We start from the raw sequence: 27,904 nt of genomic DNA on the forward strand, positions 1-27,904 counted from the left end.
GGTATCAGGGGAACCCTGGCAAGGCACACTGGACTGCGGTAAAGAATATCCTCAAGTACCTACGGAGGACTAGGGACTGGGTCCTTACCCTCGGGGAGTGATGACTTGAGAGTTGTAGGGTACAGTGATGCTAGCTTCCAGACTGATAGGGATAATTTCCGCTCTCAGTCGGGCTGGGTCTTTACCCTAAACGGAGGAGCAATTTCTTGGAAGAGTTCCAAGCAAGAGACAGTGGCAGATTCTACTTGTGAATCAGAGTATATTGCAGCTAGCGAGGCGGCAAAGGAGGTGATATGGCTGAAGAACTTCATTGGAGACCTTGGAGTTGTACCAGCTATTAAAGAGCCAATGGAAATTTTCTGTGATAGTGAAAGTGCTGTTGCCTTAGCCAAGGAACCAAGGGATCACGGGAGATCCAGACACATCGACAGAAAATACCATTTTATCAGACATCGAATCGAAGAAGGACTCCTCGTGGCGAAGAGGGTATCATCGGATGAGAACCCGGCAGATCCCCTCACGAAGGGACTGAGTAGGGTTAAGCATCTCCAGCATGCTCGGAGCATAGGGCTGAAGGATGATATAAGTTTTAGTAGTTAGATAACCCAGAAATTTGTAAAGTGTAATTGACATTTGATGATGAATAAAAGGTGTTTTATTTATGAGTAAAGTGTTGCTATCTCTTGTCGATCTTTTACTATATTTCTTTTGCATGTTTTGACTTCTAGAATAATTATGTTTGGTATATCATATTATTCAAACCTCCACAGTCGGTCATATGTCGGAAGTAGGTATGAATCAAGACTGTCATGATTGGTTGCAGAGGTCTAAGGTGTTGGACATGGCTACAACAATCATGAGTGCTCATAAGTTCTGAGCATTGGACTCAACCCACGCTCACTGGAATCACTTCATGGAATTTTATCTCGAGTGATCGTGAGACGGTAATATCATATAAGTCTTCAAACCTAGAGATATGATTTGTTACTTACGAGTTGGTTATGCATTGATTGTACGTAAACGCATTGGTAACTCGATGTTATAAAACGTGCCTTTGTGTGTAATTCAATGAGTGGTAGAACAAACATATGAGTCGAAGTTTATCTGTTCCTTCTTGGATTAGAAGCTGATATCTGGGCCCCTCGATGATTTTGTTTTGACCTATGTATCGGGCCCGGTCAGAACTAAATTGATGTGTTCAGTTGAGTTCTATGTCAAACAAAACGGAAATCGGGAAACAAATGCTGGACAATAAGCAAGACAATGTTCCATGTGTTTGTCCGGCTGATATCTAGAACAGAGGATTATATGATCTCTTATCTTAAATGGCGTACCATCATCTTCTCAGTTCCGAGAAACCTTGAAAGAGCTACGATTGCCGGTCGGTTCCTGAAGTACTAGAGTTATAGTTATTAGACTTATCCAAGTGGGAGACTGTTGGATAAGGTGTCTAAGTCCATAACTATTTCTGGGGTGTACTTGACCCGACCCGGCATGGTCCATTTGGGTTGCATGGCACCATGCAATTGGATAGACTAAATGAGAGAAATATCACTTGGAGATTATTAATATATTATAAGTTCTAATATATTAATAATATTATTTGATTAGTTTGATCAAAGAATTAATTTGGAATTAATTAAGTGATCAAAGGATAACTAATTAAATATATGGGTTGATTATGTAAATCATTCATATCTTGTATAGTGGGCTAAAAGGCTCCATGGATTATCAAGATGGGCTTTACCCATAGGATGCTCCATGGGAGTTACAAACCCATGGGTCATGAAAATGAAGAGTCATGACACAACACTATATAAAGGTCCCATTCTCCACAAATTGGCAACACACACAAGACATATAAGAAACTTGAGGGCTAGGCCAATTTGAAGAAGTGTGAATTCTCTCTAAAGTCTCTCCAAGAGCATTTGGTGTTGTGTGAAGCATTTGAGGCATCACACTTGGGGTGCTAGGCTCACAAGGTTTCAAGGAACACAAGCAACTACAAGGTAAGTTATTCTATCTTTTATTCAAGAAAAAATTGTTCCCCATGTATTCTAGATAGGAATATAACCTTGTAATTCAACTTTGCATGATAATTAGACAAACATAGATCCAAGGTTATTAGGGTTGCATGTACACTTAGGAAGTGTTAGAATGCTCAAAACCCATCATGCTGGGCGAGGCCCGAGGAATGTAAGGATGCTAGAGGTCTTTTTGATTCTTGCATGTGTCGGTATGATAGGATCCGGACCGAGGGTCCGATGTCGGGGTAAGCTCGAAGTACGTTAGATAATAGTATGCTTCCGGGTCGGGGGTCCGATGTCGCGGTATTCCCGAGGAATATTCTTATGTAGTGTGTTAGATTATACTTGTTGTCTTCGTGATACTTGTATGTGCCTGTTAAGGAGGTGAGTGTGGGCGAGGTCCCATATCTCATCACTAGCTGAGTATGGATGGGGTTCCATATCTCGATATTAGCAGAACAGGGGCGAGGCCTGTGATAGGAAGGATGTGAGTGTGGGTGAGGGCCCGTATCTCACTACTAGCAGGAGTGTGGACGGGGCTCCACTACTTCAGTAGCAGACCAGGGGCGGGGCCCATGTTAGGCGAGGCCTGAGAGTAGGGTATGGTTAGGGAATGTTTATGTATGTTTCAGTATGTTATTTAATCGGATGTATGTGTATGGCAGGCGAGGCCCAGAGTCAGACAGGGCCTAAGGGAAACAGATATGTATACCGAGCGGGGCTTGATGCCAGGTGGGACCTGATGCCAGGCAGGGCCTGATGACGGATAAGGTCCGATGTCGGGCAAGGCCCAATGTAGCGGGCGGGGGCCCAGTTTCTGATTATGTGCTTACAGTTATATATGGCATGTTTGGATCAATAGAAATGTACGGTATGTGGTAGGTTGGGGAACTCACTAAGCTTCGTGCTTACGGTTTTTAGTTTTGGTTTCAGGTATTTTCGATAGCATAATGAAGAGCTCGGGACGATCACATGGCACACACCAAGAAGTTTAGCCTGGGATGTTTACTTTGATAAAATGAATAAGTGTTTTGGAAAAGATACTCTGATTTGTCATATAGCCCCTTTTTGTATGTTTGGATGACTTAATGCTATGGAATAGTAATGTTTTTAAAAGAAATTTTTGGTCTTGATTTTTAGGATGTTACAAGTTGGTATCAGAGCCTTGGTTTGAGGGATTCGGACACACTCTCGGGTGTGACTGAACTCAAACTGAGGGTTGGGTAAGGAAAGTTGTTTTTTTTTTAAAAGGAAAATCGTTTTTTTGAAAAGAACTTTGAAAAGGAAAAAAGGATTTCAAAAAGGAAGTATGAACTTTGTAAAGAGAAAAGGGTGTGGTGCATGCAATCAGCCAAGCTCAAGTAAGTTCTCCCAAATTACCCGTACAAGTTGATGTTATGTTATGATTATGTGACCAACATGCTAGATTTAGGGCTAAGGATCTAGGAGGATGCCTTATGTGCCTGTTATATGTGGTTATTGAGCTATATGCTAGTAATGGTTAGACAGTGGTAGGATAGCCTGTTTAGGTTATGCCTGATTACATGAGCTTATATCGCATGCTAGTGCATATTCTTGTTGTGTTGATAGAATTGCTTGATTATGTTCTGGTTAGATTTCCCTTTTTTCTGAATGCTACTTGCTTTGTGCTTTGTGGGACTCTGAGTGATGGGATTTAGCCATTAGGTGAATACGTTAAGTCACATGTGACCAGGGTTGAATAATCTCAGAGTGTTGGATTTGGCCCTATTGCTCAACTCTTGTCTGAGTCCAACCATTATAGGGATGAGTCCTTTACTCGAAGGATTATCTGAGCCACATCACATGTGATGGTATTCAGGTAGTGGCTAACTAGCATTGTGACGATGCCTTCAGTGGCTGAGGATGGAGTGGGTTGGAGGATACCCTAGGGCAAGCCTAGGATGAGATTAGTGCTAGGAGCAGTAGTAGTAGTAAGGGACTTGGTGGAGTCGAGGCAACTCTTGAGGAAAGTACGGATAGATGTGGAAGGTAGTATGGTCCCGTACTACTGAAAGCAGAGGATCCGTACTCGATTCAATAGGGTCCAAGATAAAACCAGGGAACTCGTAGAGTGTGTGTGATCCCTCGGCAGTGATGTGTATTTTGATGATTGTTATGGCATGTTTTCAGTATGGAGACATTGCAAGATGGACTAGTGGATGGGTCGGGTGTCAAAGAGGGATCAGGGTTGGGTTCAGGGACCGAGCAGCTCGAGGAGCGGATGAGGGAGTTTGTATCAGCGGAGGTTACAAGCAGTATTTTAGACCAGACTCCTGTGATCTTTTGCTCGGTTAGGGCATCCTAAAGATTTTGGATGAGAGGCTTGGAGCCTTCCGCACAGAGATGATGGCCCTGTTGGGAGCGTGTACATTGACATTCCGGGAGTTCAGAGCCTGTGGAGCTCCAGACTATCATGGGGCTAGGGATCCCATTGCTAGTGGCAGATGGTTGGCTGATGTTGCTAACGCTTTTCATTCTAGCCGGTGTCCCGAGGGGGACAAGGTTCGACTCGCCTCCTGTCTTCTAATGGACAGAGCATGAGATTGGTGGGAGGAGGTTAGTCATGCTATTGGGGATGATACCGCGTTGGACGCGATGACATGGAGAGACTTCTCAGCCAGGTTCAAGGTCGAGTTTGCACAGGTGATTGAGGTGCAACAGTTAGCCTGGGAGTTTCAGGATCTGAGATAGACTATAGAGACAGTGGCAGAGATCACCGCCAAGTTTAGGGAGAGAGCCCTTCTGGTTCCGCAGTATGTGGCGGATGAGGAGATGAAGAAGGCTTGGTACCATGAGATGTTGAGAGCTGACATCAGGGAGTTTGTGAGTAGGTCCAGCTGCAAGACGCTGGAGGACATGATTGCTCGGGCCAGGGAGAGAGATTGATCTGGATCAGATTAGGAAGAGGAAGCTGGATGAGATTCAGGTAGCCACAGGTTCGGGCAAAGGTACAAGGGGTCAGATTCGAGATCGAGGGATTATCAGAGCAGCAGCTGGTGCGGGAAGTGTGGCAGGACGCACGAGGGTGAGTGTAGGAGTGGCAGTGGTGGTGATTCTGGCTGCTTCAAGTGCGGCCAGACTGGTCATTTCAGCAGAGATAGTACTGCTACCACCTCCCAGGGATCGTACCTGATATGTTTCTATTGTAGTCAGATGGGCCACAAGAAGGCCCGCTGTCCGAGTTTGCATTCAGCAGGACAGGTGATAACACCTGCCCCTGCAACCTCGAGGATCACCGACAACCGTCAGGGACCGACGGAGGTGCCTGAAGCGAGGAGTAGGGCGTATCAGTTGGTTTTAGATGAGATGTGAGTAGCCCGATCCGTTAGGTACATATCTTCTTTCATTTTATCTATCAGCTTATGTTACAATCTTATTGTTATGGTGCTGCATCGGTATTAATAATGATATTTCGGAATTTTATGGCCTGCTTGTGATTGAGCTATATGCCATCTGCATACCTTGGATTTTAGAATGATAGTAGGAGGTTGTCTCTTTTAGAGCAGGTTACTTTGGATGCAGTAACTGTAGCATGCATGTGTGGGGCTCGGTGGTGTCTCGCTAGTTCGGGAAGGTGTCGTTAGGGGATAAATCGATTAGATGCCCAACTGTGGTGAGCTCGGATTTTCAGCAGAAGTGGCCAGAGGATGGTAGGGAGAATTGGTAATTCTCTCAAGATGTGAGCTGTGAGGAGCTAGATGAATCAAAGTGGGGGAGAGCCATTAGTGGGGGCCAGAAACAGAAGCAATTGCAAGGCTGAGGTGGTTCCACAGTTTTGGTGAAGTGGGAAGCAGCTCAAGTGGTTGTTTGGTTTGAGGAGCAGTTAGGTTGGAAGTTGGGGGAAAACTTCCCAACCTTGAGTTCACGTCTTCGCAAGTAGTTGATAGCTGGTTCGGTGAAACCAGGTCGGAGAACCTTTGGCAGGTGCGATCAGAAGAGGAGTGGGTATACATAGCCCTAGATAGGTGAGACCTGTGGGAGAGGCCGCTCTGAAGTATAGATGGGTGGGACCCGTGGGTGAGGCCCGTGTTCTTTTAGCAACAGGTGGGACCTGATAGAGACCTTAGGGTAAGGTAGGGGATCGGGGATCCTAGATCTTCTAGATCCAGTGGGGGACCGGTATTTCGGGTAATGGTGGATCGGTTGGGACCTGGGTGGTCTCGGTTCATCCGGAAGGCAAATGGGAGTCGGCAGGACTTCAGGCAGGAATGGTGATAAGGTGTTTAGTGCAGAAGGCAGTGTGCTGGTCGGGTAATGCTAAGTTGCCCACTGCGGAAATCAGGTAGTCTCGGAGGATGGTCGAAATTAACACGCTGGGTGGAGTTTTCTGTTTTGGAGCATCGTATGAGGGGATATTTCGTAAGAGCGGGTATGATGGTCGGTGCTGTGAGCGGCCAGGATTGCGATTTCAGCAAGAGATTTGTTCTTGATGGAGATTGGAAAGATCGTCTTATTGGAAGTTGCCTTGGAAAGGCCAGTGGTAGTGCAAGGACAAAGGGGGAAACCCCCGGTTGGGTAAAGGGTTGTACTCGAAGGTAGTAATGGTCGAATTATCCCGAGGATGATGTATCCAGGAATGGACCCATTGGGTGTAGTACGTAAAGCTGTAAGCGGATTGTAAGATAGTTGAACGTGGCGGAATTCGAGGACGAAGTCTAGTTTAAGTGGGAGAGAGTTGTAACACCCAGAATCAGTAAGGCCAAGAAAGGAATGGAAAACCCTAAGTCAAAAAGGGGGTCAACTCGTCGAGTCCAAGGAATGACTCGGCGAGTCGAAACGGACTCCGTTTCGTAGATTAAGTGACCGACTCGGCGACTCAGCGAGTGGACTCGGCGAGTCTGGTCTGGGTTAGGAAAGCCCTAATTCCGGGACTTGGTACCCTATTTAAGCATCTTATTCTCTTCCCTAGGGTTCATTACAACTTCTCTCGTCCAGAACCCCAAAACCCTAGCCACCCAAGAGTTAAGAAGATGTCTCGCCGCATACGAACTCCAACTCTAAGTGATCAAGATGATTCATAGTCTCAAACTGTTTCAGATGTTCACATTCACATGAAGGTTCGCAATGAAGAAGATGTCACATCTCAACCAAAGGTTTCGGAGCCGGCAACTACGAATCCTAAGGTAAACTTTGAGATTCCTGTCTTAGTTCCTATTATGATTTCTTTGAAGATGTTGTTATTCCTTCTTCAACTGCCACTATTTCAACACCCATTTCCATTGCCCCTTGCCCACCCGTTTATTTGGGCGTTTCGTAATCCCCACCCCTATTTTCACTAATTCCACTACCACCACCACAATGTCCACTATTGAGCCTCTTGTTACTGTCAATGCATCTGATGCGGGGGAAGGAGCAAGTTTCGAAGCTGGTCATTCCCCACCACCCATTTCTCCTCTACGCCAAAATGATCCAGACATGATCTACGGTGATGATGAAGACGACTTCGCAGGATTCACCTACAGTCCCTTCAACATCAGGACTGAAAGTGACGACGAAGCTCCCATCATGAGAGGGAAACTCAAGGCCATTCATGAAAAATTGGATTCGTTGCTTCAAACTACTAAGGCATTATCTAGTGATGATTACTCGCAAGCCACGATCAAGTCCCTTCTTGAGACCCTTACAAAAGAGCACTGCGCCAACCTTGAAAAGATGAACAAGGTGGTAGATGCTTTTGCTTCTGTTTGAAACAACACGACCGAAGAAGTTGATATACTAATTACTGATGCATGTCTGTTCATGGAGAAGTTCCATTGCTCCTTTGAGTCCAATACCGCGAAGGCTAATGAAGTTGTTTCTAGCCTGGGCTCAACCCTTAAAACGGAGAATGTGAAACTATATGTGTGAATTTTCATTGAGAATGGACATCCTATGTCCATTCCATACATTATATAACTTTTATAGTTCATTCCATTAATTGATTCAACCCTTTAGTTAGCTCTATTTTCCAATTTGACACTTTTGACTCTTTAACTTTTAAAATGTTATTATTTGCACTTCTGAATTACTAAACTTCATATCAATTAATGATATGATTTACCCATAAAGATTTAATTATATAAATCATCTTTCATTATTTACTTTATTAATTTAAGAATCTAGTCTTCAATTTTTTTGGATCTTACATACACACACATACACACACACACACACACACACACACACACATATATATATATATATATATACATGTATGATTGATTCTGGACCAATCATTTTAGTTATTTTATAAAAGTAATTAATGCATATTAAATGCTGAATATGTAATTAATACCTATTATATCTTCAACATGAAATATGTATTAATTACTTTCTTAAAATAACTAAAATGATTGGTTCAGAATCAATCATACATGCACACAATAGATAGTGAAAACAAAATAACATAACCCTATATATATATATATATATATATATATATATATATATATATATATATATAATACCTATTATATCTTCAACATGAAATATGTAGAAAAAAAACTTCTTACCTTCCTACCAAAAATTTTCTTCTTATTTGATCTTGACTATATATATATATATATATATATATATATATATATATATATATATATATATATATATATATATATATATATATATATATATATATATATATATATATATATATATATATATAGTCAAGATCAAATAAGAAGGAAATTTTTGGTAGGAAGGTAAGAAGTTTTTTTTCTACATATTTTTTTCGCGAACAAACAAAATGAATCATTAGATGGTTCATTTGTAAGATGATTCACAAGAAAAAATTCTCAAAAAAACATCTCGATGATTCATTTATATAATGATTTTGTTGTTATTCACTAAAATTGTCATAAAAGTTAATTTTTTTTAATTTACTTAAAAATAAATCATAAAGATGTTTTTTTGAGAATTTTTTCTTTTGAATCATCTTACAAATGAATCATCTTACAAATGAATCATCTAGTGATTCATTTTTTTTGTTCGTCAAAAAAATATGTAGAAAAAAAAACTTTTTACCTTCCTACCAAAAAAAATTTCTTACCGGATCTATATCCTATATATATATATATATATATATATATATATATATATATATATATATATATATATATATATATATATATATATATATATATATATATATATATATATATATATATATATATATATATAAAGATCCGTAAGTAAAAATATATATTACTTTTTAACGGGAGTAATCTAAATGAAAATTATAGTAGATTCAAATACGGACACATATATATAAAGATTGTTATAATCCGAGATCGTATGAAGAAGTTACAATCATAAGTTACACATCTTATTATTAAATGAAGTTTAGAAGTCAAAAAATATATTATCCTTTTAAATTATTATTTTATGATCGTAAATTACATTGTATTACGAAAAATAATATATATTTTTTAAAAATTAATGTTTTTTTCGTATTTTTTTATTTTTAAGATTTAAGTATGAATTTTTTCTCTGAAATATTAAAAAAATGAATATATTTTTTGAAGAAAAATATAAAATAATATTTTTTCATATAAATAGGTAAAAATATAATGATTTTTTCTAAATGTTTCGGGAAATATGATATTTTGTTTTCGTATATTTAGCCGAGAAATGACAGACGTACCTTTATGGATGAGGGTGAAATCGTCAAAAAGTATTTTATCTGGGGATTGTGATGCATATTGCTTTATTCTCTTGGCTTTGGTGTATTAAAGTCAAAACCTACAAAAATGTTGTCAATCATTTAGATGACACCATCAAGTTATATTTCATTCTTAATATTAAAAGGGCAATGTATAATTTGGCATATGATTTTAAAAATAATGTATTTTACTTTTATGAGTTTTATCTAATCTTTATATTTAAAAACTATTAGGCAATTCATACGAATCTAATGCTATTGGTCTTTCAGTTATATTACACTAACTTTTATAATGGTCTTCACATCATCAGTATAATGTTCACTATTTTAGAAAAGGTCACTATCCATTCATTATTAACTATTTTAGTCTTTAAACAATTATTTTAATTATATATTATTAATAAATACTCATTAAAATATAACATGAATATAATAAATACTCATTAAAAATAATATACCAAAGTAGTTTAAATATTTAGACATAAAGACATAACCATGTGTGTTGAGTATCCATAATTTTTAGGTATTATTTTTTAGGGTTAATGACCTACGAGGCTAACGAACTTTGATTTTTTTTTCTATATTTAGGTAATTATGTTTTTTCGTACACATTTGACCATTAAATTTCTTTGACATGTTCAAAATATGGTAATATGACTAGTAAGTACCGGTGATGTTACCATAGTATGAACATGTCAAACAAGTTTACTAGTCAAATTTGTATGAATAAAACAAGGTTACCTAATATATAGACAAAAACCAAGTTCCTTACCCATTTTGGTAATATTAGGTTCTTTATGCTAAGTTCAAGTAGTCATAAGACACATTGATGTGACATAGAATCGGGTCATCGGGTGTTGGTGTCAGATCTGGATTGTAGTATGTAAGTGTCATTAGTGAGTTTTCAAATTGATTCCTAGATGCCATCAAAGAACAAAACCATTAGATCGCCTCAGGGACTATAAACGAGGAACATGATCTAACGATCAAGTTTGATCAATGTGATAAGGAGATGGTCAGGTCTTGGGCCAACCCAATTTAGGGACCGCTAGTCAGGGGCTAGGTTGTGTATGCTTAAGGGGCAGGGCTAGGCTGTATAGGCTTTAGAGGCCTAGCAACACAACCTAGCCCGCGACTAGTTGGGACTGAACTGGGCTGGCTCAAGCCTAACCCAATTCTTCATTGACCTAGATGTATAAATAGAACACCTCATCCTTCATGAGGAGGATCTCTCATTCTTAGACATGAACCTCCAATGCATACATATGCTCTTCCCATCAAGATTGTTCTCCATCCAAGAGAAACCATCTCCTCATACACATTAATCTAAGTTGACTATCAGAGCATCCTACCATGTCGTAGTCTTTAAGACGATTCTGACGGTTTTGTTCTCTGATGGTAGCTATAAGAATTAAGTTAGGAACCCACTAACGACACCTACTCTAGATCCAACACCAAAACCTGATGACTCGATTCCATGTCACATTAGTGGGTCTTATGACTACTTTCACTTAGCATAAAGAATTCAATATTAACAAACGAGTAAGAAACTTTGGTTTTTGTCCATATTTAGGTAACCATGCTTATTTTCATACACATTTGATTAGTAAACTTGTTTGACATGTTCATAATATGGTAATATCACCTATAATTACCAATAATATTATCTTATTTTGAATAGGTCAAACATGTACAAAAAAACATGTTTACCTAAATGTGGAAAAAAACCAAAGTTTATTACCCTCTAAGGTCATTAACCCTATTTTCTAACAAATATCTTAGATTTTATTTTTCATGAATAACATTAAGATAAATTCATTATAATATATTATAAAAATATAACTAGATATATTATAAGAGTTACATAGTATGTTTTTTAAATTATTTTGGGTTATTAGTTTCTACAAATATAGAGTAGGCCCACCCATATATGTTTGCAAGCCTGTAACAAATAGCAAGTCCAAAGTTTACATGGTTTCAAGTGTTATTTGAATATATATATATATATATATATATATATATATATATATATATATATATATATATATAGGATTCGAGAATTTTTACAAACGTTTTACATGGGTGCACTCTCATAAAACATTTACTCACCTCCACTTTATATATTGAGGGAGGGAATATGCTCTCATAAAAATGAATATTCTAACCTAATAAATCATTCATCATTGTAGAACATTTCTTGCTCCAACATGAGTTGAGTATGATCCGTATTTGTGTGGAAGGTCTAGATACTCGGGTGGACCAACTTTTTGCTAAATGCAAAAGGAAGGGCGGATCAGCTGTGACAATCCGAAATTTCCATTCTGTACAAACTATATCACTTCAATAGAAGTTATAGCAGTCACAGTTAATTTTCAGACTTTCTCGTGTAAGTTTGAGTAATTCAGGGTTTACACTTCAGGAGATATCAGGAGAGTGGATGCACTAGGGTTTTGGTGCAATTATATTATTCCATCACTCTATTATAATAGAGGTCATTTCAGGAATAAAAATATTTTCTGCCAAAAATATCTCAGGACTATAAATAGAATTGTGAACCAAATTCATTTATTATTCGCATTTCCAACTAGAGAAAAGCCATTTTCTCTCTCACGGATCTTCGGGTTTTTATCCCAAATCGTAAGTATCTCTTTCTAGTAGTGTTAGAAAGCATTATATGTTGTTATAACATGATTTAGAAGGCTAAATCACTAGATTTAGGAGTTTACTCCCCAAGGTGTTCTTGGGCGGTAAACTCCCGAAACAAAGCCGAAACCGACCCTTATGTTATACAACTGCCTTAGACTCATATGTATCTGTGTTAGGGACAAGAAAACAACCACAAATCACCCAAGTTTGGGGAGTTCACGGCCCAAGAGTTGCTTAGGCCGTAAACTCCCTTTTCAAGCTCAAAATGGTGATTTAACGACTCTTAGACTTTAAGGCTTGTATCTAGGCTATTTTTCCATGTAGTGTAAGGCCTTAAACACATCAAATAACACAAACAAATGTGAGTTTACGGCCCAAGTGTATCTTAGGCCGTAAACTCCATAGAAATGGACAAAAGGGGTGTTTTTAAGACACCTAAAGCCCTAGACCTTTACAAGAAATTGTTTCCACTAAAATGAAGGACCAAAACTCACCAAAATCACTTATCAAAGTGAGTTTACGTACAAGAGAATGCTCTTGGGCCGTAAACTCAAAAGAATGGCACCAAAGTGTGCCTAGGGTCCTCATTAGCTTTAAACAATTGTCTAGAACATGTCCTTCAAAAGCAAGAGGCTTGAAAACAACAAAAACACCCTATACTTAGAGTTTACGGCCGTAAACTCTAAGGGGAATAGCCTCAGGGCCGTAAACTCCTATTTGGAGTATTTCTAGACCTCAAACCCTTCCAAGGACTTAGCCACCAAGTTGGAATAATTCTAGGAACCATTTGGGACTTCAAAACACACCAAACCCCCATGGTTAGGAGTTTACGACCGTAAACTCCAGAGTTTACAACCGTAAACTCCGTGTGTGATGGTATATGGGGAGTAACTCATATATGGGGTCCTTTGGAACCCTAAACACAAGTGCCTTGTCCCACATTAGCTTAGATGCAATCCTTAAAGCCTAAAACACTTATATAAAGTGTTTAATTGTGTCTAGGATGTCTTAACATTATCAATTAGTGATTTAAGTCTAATTGAATGCATATATGTGTGATTATATGTTCATTAGGATCGTAGTGTGTGTATAAGTCCTCGCTTGACACCTAGCAATCCGATACCGTTCAGTTCATCCCAATCACCAACTACAGGTGAGTTCATACCCCTAATCAATGTTTTAAATGATTTTAAATGCTTTAATGGGGGGGGGGGGGGGGAATACATGTAGAAACAAACATGTTATTAAATCATTGATATGTATTTTATAACTGTGTTTGTCATTTAACAGATTTCACATACTACAAAATGTGATGCATGAAATGGTTTTAAATCTTAAAAACACATTGTTATCAAAAGTTTTACCTTTGAAATGTATATTAAAATGACCTCAGGTTATTGTTAATCATTGTTCAAAACCCATAAGATGTCTTACGAAACCATTTTAGATTCTTGAACTAAGCTATGCATATACACTTATATTCTTATATATGTATTGATGTTATAGTTTACAGCTTTCATTTTGTTCCCACACCCTTGAGTAGTAAGAGTGTATAAACCTACATGATTAACCAATTATAGTTCAGTAAATTATCATAGGGATAATTTGAGGATATCAAACATTACTCCTATTACAAGGAATCACACAAGAGTCAGTTCATTCATGAGTCTATACTAGTACATTACCTGATACATGAGTACTTACAGATGTTTACCTGATACATGAATATGTTTACATATATTTACCTGTTACATGAACACACTTACATGAATACCATACATGAACACTTTTACATAGGTGCATTATCTTGTATTCACTTACCTGGATACTTGTACTTAGGACTATGAGGATGATTTATTAGTACTTACTGTGTAAATTATCTTTCCTATCTCGGTTCAATGGGATAGCTCGGCGGGACTTACCATTCCGAACCCCACTGATTAGCACCAGTGGTCGATGACCATCTACGGAGGTCTAAGGTTACTACTTATATTAGGTAGATCGATTTGGGACTAACCCTTCCACCCACCTGCTGCTGCTACAGAGGACAATTGGACAATCTTCGGATGTTCATTAGGTTATATCTTTCGCTTATTGCGATGTTGTGTTACTCCTAGTACCCAACGATGACACTTACATTTTCACTTTTCTGGACAATCTTCGGATGTTCATTAGGTTACATATTTCGCTTAACGCGATGTCGTGTTAGTCCTAGTACCCAGTGACAACACTTACAGTAGTACATTTTCCTGTTTACTTTAATTTGTGTTACATTCACATAAACGATGACATAGACTAAGCACTTTTAGTACTAGTCCATAGAAAGGAAAAACTATCATTTTACGAACAAAACATTCGGGTCTTGGTAGAAAACTACATTGTCATAACCAAAACATACGGGTCTTGGTAGAAGACTACATCTCAAACTGATAGAAAATAAGGGATTTTCTAGGGTTTTTCATACTTACATCAACATTATCATTAAAGGCTTACATGGCCTTCCTAATAGATTTTCATAAGCCAGACAATGACACTTTAATTTCTTATGAATTCACCGGCTTTAAAGCTGATACTCGCTTTCAAAATAACTTGTATTCTCAGGTCATCAGTTAGACAGGTGCGATGGCCAGGTTTTTTAGAAGATGGAGCACAGACAAGACTCGCCTTATTTTGATTATTCATATTATTGTTGTACATTATGAAATAACACACATGTATTAAAACTCCACTTATAACGCAATGGATGATGTTGTTGCTTCTTTATTATATTACACTGTTGTGATACTGTACATGACGTCCTCCACCCCTGAACGTTTCCGCCGTTCGTGGTTTTGGGGTGTGACAGATTGGTATCAGAGCTTTGTTTATAGTGAATATAGTATATCAACCCATAAAAGATATACTAACTATAAATACATGGGGATTAAAACACTCTGTCTAAGAGTTATACTTATAAATAATAAAATATTTAAGTAAGTATACGTGCCTGCATTCATACTAAAATCAGTGTCACTATAACAAGAACAAAGTATTACGATTGTTGAATATCACAAGTAAGCCTGGGGATATTTGGTCAGTCTTGGGAATGGCATAGCCTGATCAACTATGCTGGTCTGAGGAGTGATTAGTACATGCCCAAGAATGGTTGTGATATGACAACAAGTCTAAAAACTTACCAACATTACCACAATGAGAACATTATAACAGAACCTAAGTCTAAAATACCACAGGAGTATTTTTGCGTTACTATAAGTACTTTATACTTGAGAACTAAAATGGAATCTTCATTCCTAAGTTGATAATTGCTAAGTGGATACGCTAAAGTTATATGTAACTAGGATGTTATAGACCTAGAATCGGTGAAATTTTTGCTTTACCCCTATTCTTTGTAAATTTGGAGTTGAGGTCACTTATTCGAAGGCCTATCCTGTGTTGATTACATATAACTGGTATGCACTTTACAAGTAGCGATGGAACTAATGAAGATTTCCTAAATAATTATCTAGATAGTTCGTCTAATAATTATTTTCTTACCTCAATTCTCGCGTAGATAACATGGCTGGATTCCATCCCCACGACAACCTGTTCCTTCCGAACGAAGTGATTGCTGGATGGTTTGGAGAAGAACCAGATGATGATCATCCAATCCCTCTTAATGATCACCATGCTGACGACCTTTCAGACGATGTCATCTCCGAACCCGAGGTTGAGAACCTACCCCAGGCAGCTCCCATTCCGATTCCTAACCCTCGTCCGGCTTTTCATGGCCCGACGCCTGAGTGGGTGGAATATTTGGAAACATGGAGTCAAGGACAAGATCAGCCCATGCCATTTAATGGTGACCGAAGCTTCTATGACCTGAGCAATGGGGGCTCAGTAGACAGAATCATACCAATTCTGATCCGAAGAGTTGCCCGAAATGAAATTCAGGGCAGGACAGCCCTACAATGTATCGCAGAAGTTGATACAAATGGAGGAATGCATATGCTTCGCACCAGTCGCCTTGAACATGCTCGTGAGAGGTCTGACAGAGACCATGAAACCCTGCTGCAAGCACTGGCTGAATCACGAGCCGAAGTTATAGAACTTCGAGTACGCCAGAGAGTGTACGAAAGACACCTACTTGATGTGGAACGCCAACTGGCTGAACTGAGAGTTCACCAGAGGGATGATCGTCTCTAGTAGTAGATACGTTACCTTACTTTCCTTGCTTGAAAGGAATCGTGTTCCTGTCTATGCCCGATGTGGCATTTTCTATGAAACTATCTTGTACTATAAGTACTTTGGTTAGGTCTTTATACTGTCAGGAACTATCTCCTCTGGATATGATGTAAGACCTTTTTACAAGGTCATTTTCCCGAACTTGTACGTCATGAATATCAAAGATATTGACAGTCGGCTAACTTCTGTGTCATTCTTTATTCAAATACTCTTATCATACTTTCATTTGAGTCTATTTGAAACATGCTCTAGTCCAGTCATTGGACTATAGCAATTTAACTCCGGAGACATCTCCAAGTCTCTTTTAATGGTTGGATCATGTTATTCACCAACCAGCGATACCTCGGCTTGCACAATAAACATCTTGAGACCATTGTAAGAACTTACTTCCGAACTTTACTAGGACTGCATCATAGGGATGTAGGTCGAACCTTAGAGATCATACTTCTATTCTTTTCATGAGCGATCAAGCTACGTCTAGTTTCAACCATTTTCGCTCACAAATTCATTTTTCAATCGGTGTAACAGAATCATGAATCCCAAGAAAAACGATCAGCCCATCAACCCAACACCAACTCTTCAGATTGATGCAACTACCTTTCAAGCTGCAGTCTCGGCTGCCGTGTCAGCTATTCTGACCCATCTGAACGCTAACAACGCAAGTGTTAGCGGTTTTGTTAACAACCATGTCAATCCAAACAACAACCAAGCACCACAACGACCAACAAACTACCACGGTACCTTGAGTGCCGAGGCCAAGAGTAACAGCCAGAAGTTTTGGGCCAAAAGGAAGAACAAGTCGCTTCGAAGGGCGAACAGGAAACAACCACCAGTAACAACCTTCACAGCCACGACATCAGCACCTCCAACTACCATCCCTTCGGGCGTCCCAATGGCCCCCAAACCAGCCAAACTTTATGCTGGAATTCTCCCAAAATGCATTAAATGCAGTTTTCACCACTATGGACCTTGTAAGGAGATGCAATGCTTCCACTGCAACAAGAAGGGGCATACAGCCCGTTGCTGCAGGATGCCAACAGATCAGGATGCTCAAGTGCCAAAGACCAGTGAGAACCAGGTATGCTACGGTTGTGGCAAAGTAGATCACTACAAAAGGAACTGCCCAGGGGCAGAAATTGCTGGCACAGATGAAAGTCTACTACCAACCACCGCCGCAGGAGAGTCCACTCCGGACCCACGTTAGTGTAATTTAGGCATTTCGTTGTAACAGACTTATGAACCATCCCAAAACTAGTGCAACTAGAGTCTTATCTTTTGCGGGATCCTGTCGGTATAGGGATGCTCGTGCTGCGTATACTTGTCTTTTTTAGTATATCTAATTCGCAGCAATAGTCTTGTAGCAAATCTAAAGTACTGTAACTCTAATCATGGTTGCACGGTTGTTTTTGTCTGTAAACGTTTTATGCTCAAATCTAATGTCTTTAAGTTTCTTTATGATTCCGACATTATCATACGACTTGATTCGATTCGATTCTCGCAATACCAGCTTCATAAGTACATCTCTTTCTCAGTAAACGTCTTTTAGCGAAGCCGTCATATTGGAACACCGAAGTACTCATAACAGGAGTACCTTATAGTTCTCTTCCTTTCCGAAGGAATCCCCACATTATCGCTTGTGCAGTACGTCAAGTTCAATTTCAGGATTCATACGGTTGATCTATCACTGAAGAATGTATGCATGAGAGTGATATATAATTAATGTTCTACAGGTTTAGAATTGATGATTCCTCTTTAATTTCTTTTCCCTCGATGGGATGTGAGATTAAGGAAGAATCAGTTATTCGACTACCTGTTCAGTCTTAATTATATACGACTCTTATAAACGAAATTGTGATCTTAGAATCACGTATGAATTCTAATATGAACTTCAGGACGGAGACTGTCCAGGAGTTCGAGAAATTGCATTGGCATAGGAACCAACTTAGAACCTAGTATGACTCTTATAACCAGATCGCCTTCAGTCTAAACACCTACAGAAGATACAAGGACAGTCCGGACAACACCACGAACTACTCAACAATAGGATTAGAAGACCAGGCTTCTCACCCTTGAGAGATCTGGTCTTATTCTTACCAGAAGTCGATGGAGTGCATCATATGTACCTCGACGACCGGAGACTTCGTTTAGATTTCCTTTAAAAATCGTTATCTCTGCCTCGCTTAGAAGAGCTAATTGAGCATCCACAGGGAAAGTGTTACTTTCAGAAATGGACCTAAGATCCGAATATCACCAGTTCGAGTGTTAAGGAAGGATGTTCTAGAGACTACCCTCGGAACTCGATGCGGACACTTCGAGTCCGTAGTGATACCCCTCGGGTAGGACCAATACACCCATAGTATTCCTGAGCTATATGAGTAGAGTACGCCTTTCTTACTGGGATCAGTTCGTCATTTCTCCATATAATGACTACTTATCTACCCTCGTAGTAAGAAAGAACCCATAGAAACATTTCCCTCGGAGACACTCTTCACAAAGTTCTCTGAACAAGAGTTTTGGAATTTAGAGACAAATTTCCTGAGACACACTACCAGTGTTGTGGAAATTTTTGAGTACTCTGTCAAATTATCGAAAACCGTTGGGAAATTGTCGGCACCATAATCACCGACGGAAAATTTGCCAAATTCTAGGTCTTATAGACCTACTATCATAGCCCATTCGAAACTCCCCGCAGACTTCAGGAACCCTTTCGACTTTGACCCAACAAGGGATGGCCCTTGGCTGGGAAGTTAAGCGAGAGAAAGAACATTTGGAATTCTTAGTGAGGGACCAAATGCTTTAGGAATCCTCACTCTAAGAACGGCTCAATACAACTCGTAAAGAGTGGAAAGCTAAGTCCAATGTAATTGGGACCTCCGAGATTCTTACCAGAATCGGTCCTGCATCTCACAAACTAGTCCTGCTCCGCGAACTCAATAACGAACATGTTGCCCCTCGCGCCTCGAACTTGAAGCAGTATCTTCCCGTTAGGACTTTCGTAAGCCCTCTCGACGAGATCGAGATTTACGAGATCCTTGACTCCGTATTAGAACCGTAGTGACCCTCGACCGAGAGGTCAAGCGGACGAAGCAACGCCGTTGCCCATTAGTGAAGGTTCGTTGGGATACCAACCGAGAACCCGATTTCACTTAGGAGCGCTAGAACCAATAGATTTGGAAGTTTTTCCTCCTCACGACTCGATCATTCGTACATACTTCCTCGCCTAAATTCTAATTTCGGGACGAAATTCCCTTTAATAGGGGGTGATGTGACAATCCGAAATTTCCATTCTGTACAAACTATATCACTTCAATAGAAGTTATAGCAGTCACAGTTAATTTTCAGACTTTCTCGTGTAAGTTTGAGTAATTCAGGGTTTACACTTCAGGAGATATCAGGAGAGTTGATGCACTAGGGTTTAGTGCAATTATATTATTCCATCACTCTATTATAATAGAGGTCATTTCAGGAATAAAAATATTTTCTGCCAAAAATATCTCAGGACTATAAATAGAATTCTGAACCAAATTCATTTATTATTCGCATTTCCAACTAGAGAAAAGCCATTTTCTCTCTCATGGATCTTCGGGTTTTTATCCCAAATCGTGAGTACCTCTTTCTAGTAGTGTTAGAAAGCATTATACGTAGTTATAACATGATTTAGAAGGCTAAATCACTAGATTTAGGAGTTTACTCCCCAAGGTGTTCTTGGGCGGTAAACTCCCGAAACAAAGCCGAAACCGACCCTTATGTTATACAACTGCCTTAGACTCATATGTATGTGTGTTAGGGACAAGAAAACAACCACAAATCACCCAAGTTTGGGGAGTTCACGGCCCAAGAGTTGCTTAGGCCGTAAACTCCCTTTTCAAGCTCAAAATGGTGATTTAAGGACTCTAAGACTTTAAGGCTTGTATCTAGGCTATTTTCCCATGTAGTGTAAGGCCTTAAACACATCAAATAACACAAACAAATGTGAGTTTACGGCCCAAGTGTATCTTAGGCCGTAAACTCCATAGAAATGGATAAAAGGGGTGTTTTTAAGACACCTAAAGCCCTAGACCTTTACAAGAAATTGTTTCCACTAAAATGAAGGACCAAAACTCACCAAAATCACTTATCAAAGTGAGTTTACGGCCAAGAGAATGCTCTTGGGCCGTAAACTCAAAAGAATGGCACCAAAGTGTGCCTAGGGTCCTCATTAGCTTTAAACAATTGTCTAGAACATGTCCTTCAAAAGCAAGAGGCTTGAAAACAACAAAAGCACCCTATACTTAGATTTTACGGCCGTAAACTCTAAGGGGAATGGCCTCAGGGCCGTAAACTCCTATTTTGAGTATTTCTAGTCCTCAAACCCTTCCAAGGACTTAGCCACCAAGTTGGAAGAATTCTAGGAACCATTTGGGACTTCAAAACACACCAAACCCCCATGGTTAGGAGTTTACGGCCATAAACTCAAGAGTTTACAACCGTAAACTCCATGTGTGATGGTATATGGGGAGTAAACTCATATATGGCGTCCTTTGGAACCCTAAACACAAGTGCCTTGTCCCACATTAGCTTAGATGCAATCCTTAGGGCCTAAAACACTTATATAAAGTGTTTAATTGTGTCTAGGATGTCTTAACATTATCAATTAGTGATTTAATTCTAATTGAATGCATATATGTGTAATTATATGTTCATTAGGATTGTAGTGTGTGTACAAGTCCTCGCTTGACACCTAGCAATCCGATACCGTTCAGTTCATCCCAATCACCAACTACATGTGAGTTCATACCCCTAATCAATGTTTTAAATGATTTTAAATGCTTTAATTGGGGGGGGGGGGAATACAAGTAGAAACAAACATGTTATTAAATCATTGATATGTATTTGATAACTGTGTTTGTCATTTAATAGATTTCACATACTACAAAATGTGATGCATGAAATGGTTTTAAATCTTAAAAACACATTGTTATCAAAAGTTTTACCTTTGAAATGTATATTAAAATGACCTCAGGTTATTGTTAATCATTGTTCAAAACCCATAAGATGTCTTACGAAACCATTTTACATTCTTGAACTAAGCTATGCACATACACTTATATTCTTATATATGTATTGATGTTATAGTTTACAACTTTCATTTTGTTCCCACACCCTTGAGTAGTAAGAGTGTGTAAACCTACAGGATTAACCAATTATAGTTCAGTAAATTATCATAGGGATAATTTGAGGATATTAAACATTACTCCTATTACAAGGAATCACACAAGAGTCAGTTCATTCATGAGTCTATACTAGTACATTACCTGATACATGAGTACTTACAGATGTTTACCTGATACATGAATATGTTTACATATACTTACCTGTTACATGAACACACTTACATGAATACCATACATGAACACTTTTACATAGGTGCATTATCCTGTATTCACTTACCTGGATACTTGTACTTAGGACTACGAGGATGATTTATTAGTACTTACTGTGTAAATTATCTTTCCTATCTCGGTTCAATGGGATAGCTCGGCGGGACTTACCATTCCGAACCCCACTGATTAGCACCAGTGGTCGATGACCATCTACGGAGGTCTAAGGTTACTACTTATATTAGGTAGATCGATTTGGGACTAACCTTTCCACCCACCTGCTGCTGCTACAGAGGACAATTGGACAATCTTCGGATGTTCATTAGGTTATATCTTTCGCTTATTGCGATGTTGTGTTACTCCTAGTACCCAGCGATGACACTTACATTATTACTTTTCTGGACAATCTTTCGATGTTCATTAGGTTACATATTTCGCTTAACGCGATGTTGTGTTAGTCCTAGTACCCAGTGACAACACTTACAGTAGTACATTTTCCTGTTTACTTTAATTTGTGTTACATTCACATAAACGATGAGTTAGACTAAGCACTGTTAGTACTAGTCCATAGAAAGGAAAAACTATCATTTTACAAACAAAACATTCGGGTCTTAGTAGAAGACTACATTGTCATAAACAAAACATTCGGGTCTTGGTAGAAGACTACATCTCAAACTGATAGAAAATAAGGGATTTTCTAGGGTTTTTCATACTTACATCAACATTTTCATTAAAGGCTTACATGGCCTTCCTAATAGATTTTCATAAGCCAGACAATGACACTTTAATTTATTATGAATTCACCAGCTTTAAAGCTGATACTCGCTTTGAAAATAACTTGTATTCTCAGGTCATCAGTTAGACAGGTGCGATGGCCAGGTTTTTGAGAAAATGGAGCACAGACAAGACTCGCCTTATTTTGATTATTCATATTATTGTTGTACATTATGAAATAACACACATGTATTAAAACTCTACTTATAATGCAATGGATGATGTTGTTGCTTCTTTATTATATTACACTGTTGTGATACTGTACATGACGTCCTCCACCCCTGAACGTTTCCGCCGTTCGTGGTTTTGGGGTGTGACACCAGCCTCGGGCTGAAGGCCAATTTTGTATGCTTGCATGTATCGTTTGTTGTATGACATTTTAGGGAACTCTCTAAGCTTTGTGCTTACAGTTGTGGATTGATTTTTGCAGGTACTTCGTTAGATCATGGGAAGGCGAAGATGTGACTGTAAACACACATCAACAGTTTTATGATTTAAGATTCCGCTGTGCTTTCCTATATTACTTTGTATATGCATTGTGGTTTAAGAACAAAGGGGTTTACTTCATTATAACTTTATGAAAATTGATGTTTATTCTAAATTAATATTTGAAAGAATGTTATAAAAACCGGGACGTTACAAGTTGGTATTAGAGCCCTGGTTTGAGGGTTTAGATGAACACTCGTGCGAATCCAAACTCGAACTAGTATATGATAATTTTTACAAAAGTTAAAAAGAAAATTTTAAGAAATTATTGGGGGTTAGGAACATGAACTCGGTCTCTTGTCATGTTCTTATTTGATTGTTGGCTTAGGACCATGAGCATGGTTCTGTGACTAGACTTTAGTTTAAATATGAAGATGCGATGTGTACAGTCAGTTGGAGCTTGAACATGAAAGTGATTCCCAAAATATCCATATTTGTTGTATATATTTTTTGATATGTGGACTGTTAGAAATGCATTCTAGTTGATAGGCTAGTATCCATTCGGAAATTGCATGATATAATTGCCTTATTTTGTGATGCCTAGTAGCCTAGGAGATTTCTTGTTTTGTACTACTTGAAGTTTAGCTTGATATTGTTAGTTGCTAAGTGTATGCTTTAATGCTGTACATAATTAGGATTTTATAGCCTCAAAATCGTTTGTTTATTCTTACTTCTTATTCCTTGTTTGTTTATTGGATTAGGGTAGAATCATTTATTTGACAGTCTATCTAACCTTGTGTTATGTACAACTTACACACACGAGGTGACCAACGATGTTAGTAGAGACTTCTAGCGGTGCGAGAGCATGGTCAAGGAGAATACTAAGATGAGAAGCTAGGAAGTTTAGCTTGTAGATATTTTGAGTGCATTAGTGTGTGTTAGTACACCTAGCAGTGGTCGAGTGTAGTAACTTGGGAACTTTGAGACAATTCTTGGGATGAGTATAGATAGGTGTAGAAGATAGTATGTGCACGTACTACCGAAAGCACATGATCCATACAAGGATTAGGAAGATTCAAAAGGTTACTAGGGAGTTGGTTGATGGTAGATAGTGTGGTATAGAACTAGGGTTAGTTGTAGCGCCTTTTCATCTTTGTCGGTCTTTCGGTTGTGGTTGCTCTGGATGAAGATGAATCTAGTGCTTCTGTGAGCCTAAGTGGACATGACATATTGGGTCTAAATGGTGTAGAGCTGTGCGAGTTGGTTGATCCTAATGTCTCGAGGACCTTGTTTGAGGTAGTATTAGTTTGAGTTGCGGGACTCGGGAGGAAACAGTTGTGATGATCGACTCGAGGATTGCAGTCTTTGGCAGGATGGTCGACCGATGGCTATGATACCGTTTTCTATGATAGGGTTATATTATTTCAGCTTCCCTTGTCTGAGAGAGGATAAAACAAATTCGTATCAATGATAGAAGAAATGATAGTGTTTTCCGCATCATTTTCTATCATAAGGGGTAAAATCCAGTTCGCTATAGATCATTTTCGTCTTTCATTGTAAGGATGTTCGAGATTGATTGTTCTTTAGTTTGGTGGATAGTGTGGAGATCATATAATGAGTCGATATCTCCAACCCAATTGTGAGAAGACCGGGTGTCTCCGTTATTGGTCGAGAATTAGATTCCAAAGAATGGACTAGAAGTTTGGCGAAAGAAGTGGGAGTTGGTGCATAGTCAACCACCACCGAAATATAAGAGAGTCATAATCTTATGATGGGTGTGTTAGAGTTATTGCAAGGGATGAAGACTTCATGGGAGGTTGTGAGATCTCCATATGAGGTTCATAGTTCCCTTGAGATTGACCGATTATTATCCAAAGGTTTATCCTATTCCATGATATGCACTCTGAGAGTCAAGGTTGGTATGTGTCTGGTTGAGCTAGTATGAGGCTTTGAAGTCTGAAAACGTCAGTCGGTGGTAGCTCAAACCCTAAGTGGGATAGAATTGAGTATTTTGATAGGAGGATTAGTAGATTATTTTATTTTGTTGTTTTGGTAATCTGGGTCAGGGGAAGTATGTGGTTCAAGTTTGCGAGGTTCTGGTTCAGGTTTATTAATGCATGAGAGAAGGAAAGTAGGCTACTATTGAGGTGCTGATAGTTATAAAGTTTTTATCATTGTGCTTCTCAAGAATCCGTTGGAGTCCTTCATGGTCAGGGAGAATTCAAGGATTGGTTGGATTGTAAGTATAGAGTAAGTTACCGCCAAAATTATGTCTTCAGGGATATATGAGTTGTCCTCACAGCAGGAAGATGTTGGGCAAGGGACTCGCTATGGTCAGTAGTTACCTTTTGGAGTGACATGGATCTTAATAAAGAAGCATTTGAGCCGCGTGTGTGTTTATAATGATAAATAGCATGTTTAGCTCGCTGTTTGATCAAGATCTATGGATGAGGATGGGTGGTTGTTGATCTACCGATTAGCTTTAGAGTTCAATATGTATATTTTGTGTGTGCCTTGTTCAGAAGTATGTGGGATCATTATGATTAGATTATCAGACTATTTTTGATCATTTGGTCATTTTGTTCATTGTCAACAACTGGGGTTGTTCGAAGGTTTTAACTGGTGTGAACTAAAGGTTCATTTGGTGCGTTGACCTTTCGTCAAGTTCTGTTATATATGTATCTAGATTTCTAGGTAAGTGCACCATTTATTGTGTTGGTTCTGGAATTATTGTTTCTAGTAGGATCGAGTGTAGCAGTTGTCGTTGGTTATTGAAAATTTGGATGTCGGAGGAACGTTGACAAATATTCCAGTCTCTACCGTGGGTCTGTGTAAAATCAAGTCTTGGGATGTTTATTTGGCATGGTTGGTATTTTGGGTTGATCCGATCAGGTTTACGATAGCATTTGCAGTGATTTTGGATTTTCCTCTGGATTCAGGAGTTTTACCGGGTTAGTGCACCTTGTTGGAGACCTGTTCAGTTTAATTAATGATTGGGATCTTGTTCCGGATGTTTGGGAGAATGTTTCTGTAGCGGTTGAGTTTCTTCAGTTAGTTAGATATGATTGTATTTTAACCTTTGGGAAAGGTTTTAATGGAGAAGGAACACATTCGGACTGAGGCATGCTGCGTGTTCTCCTAGGGAGTGTGTTATCTAAGCAGTTTATCTAATATTATTGTGAGGGTTACTTGTGGACTAAGTAAGATAGCCTAAGAACACTTGGTACCACTTTATAGCATGGTTCTCATTTGATTTATGGCTTTCGATCTAGATCAAGCGTTCAACTGCCTATCTTATTTATGGTTATGTATGACCATATTTTCGTTTGATACCGCATCGGTAGTAGTCCCATCCTATAACACACAAACGTTCAACTGTCTATCTTATTTCTGGCTACGTACGACCATGTTTTTGTTTAATGGTGTGTCGGTAGCAGTATGGACTATGGAATGGTTTGTGTTATAGGATGGGTTGGCTCGTGTTTTCTTTGGCAGAGTGTTGGGGAGGGATGTTGACGTGGTGTTGGATCGAATAGATTCTAAAGTATGAAATCATGTTTGAATCAAATTAAAGATTACACACGAAAGTAAATAGTATTTTGATTTGATTTAGAGTATGAAAGCTCAATTACAACAATGGAAGTTAGAACTTGTAAAAAACATACGCTACCTTCTAACTAACATCCCTATTTGTAGGTTGACAGAATAGGGAGTGGGTTAGAAAATAACCAATATGAATATGACACCTAGGCGGTGACAGACTGTCAAACAATTACACATATATCACTACAAAACCTAGTGTACAAAACTCCAAAATAAAACATACAACCAAAAGCATACACTGAAGACTTAAGATATAACAATTACGAAAGCTTTCACAACCAAACTCAGACACTAAGCATATAGACTCTGAAACCTAACAATTAAGGGTATTCATTTCGATGGACTGGTTTGATCTGATCCGATCAAGAAAATCCAAATAGATATTGATTTTAAAATATGGATCCGAATAGTCAAACTTAAATTCAAATTTTATTCGACCAAACCAAATTACAATTCGGTTGGATATGTATTTATAATTCTGTTTTTAAGAGGCAAGACATTTTAAGAAATATATAAATTAAGTATTTGGTAACTCTATGAAATAACTAAAAAAACTTTTTAATTATGAAATATAATTTATAAACAACTATGAAGAAAAATTGATTATAGTCTAATATTTCATTGAAAAAAAACCTTTTTGATAAGTACATATTGAAGTATTATATTAGATGAAACTTTCTAACAACTCAAAAAATAATTTAGTAAATTTATACATGATTAAAGATACATATTAAAAATAAATAATAAGTTGTTATTTGTTTTTTTGGACTATACAGTTCTTATTTTATAAACCAAAACCAATCCAAAATCTAAGATAATAATTTGGTTTAGCTTAAAATAAATCCAAAATTCTAAATATCCAAACCAAATAGTCCAATCTAAAATTTTCGATTGGATAATTCAATTTTAACCAAATAGTGAACAACCCCATTATCAATCTCCTCCTTTGTGTTGAGTGGCGAAAGGAAGTCTTCATTTACTTTCTTAAAAACTTGAGGAGAAAAGCCAAACACCACTATACGAATTGTAATCCACCATTTGAGCATGTTAGATATAAGTACATTTTCATTCTTCAAGTTCATTATGCATAGTTCAACATTCAAAATAATGTCATTCAGTGTTGATGTCTTTTAACAGTGCTTGTCTTCCAAATACATCATGCGATTCTTTAAAACTCTATTCACATAAGT

This window comes from Lactuca sativa, chromosome 5 (genome assembly GCF_002870075.4).
Source record: "Lactuca sativa cultivar Salinas chromosome 5, Lsat_Salinas_v11, whole genome shotgun sequence".
In the NCBI taxonomy this organism is placed as follows: Eukaryota; Viridiplantae; Streptophyta; class Magnoliopsida; order Asterales; family Asteraceae; genus Lactuca; species Lactuca sativa.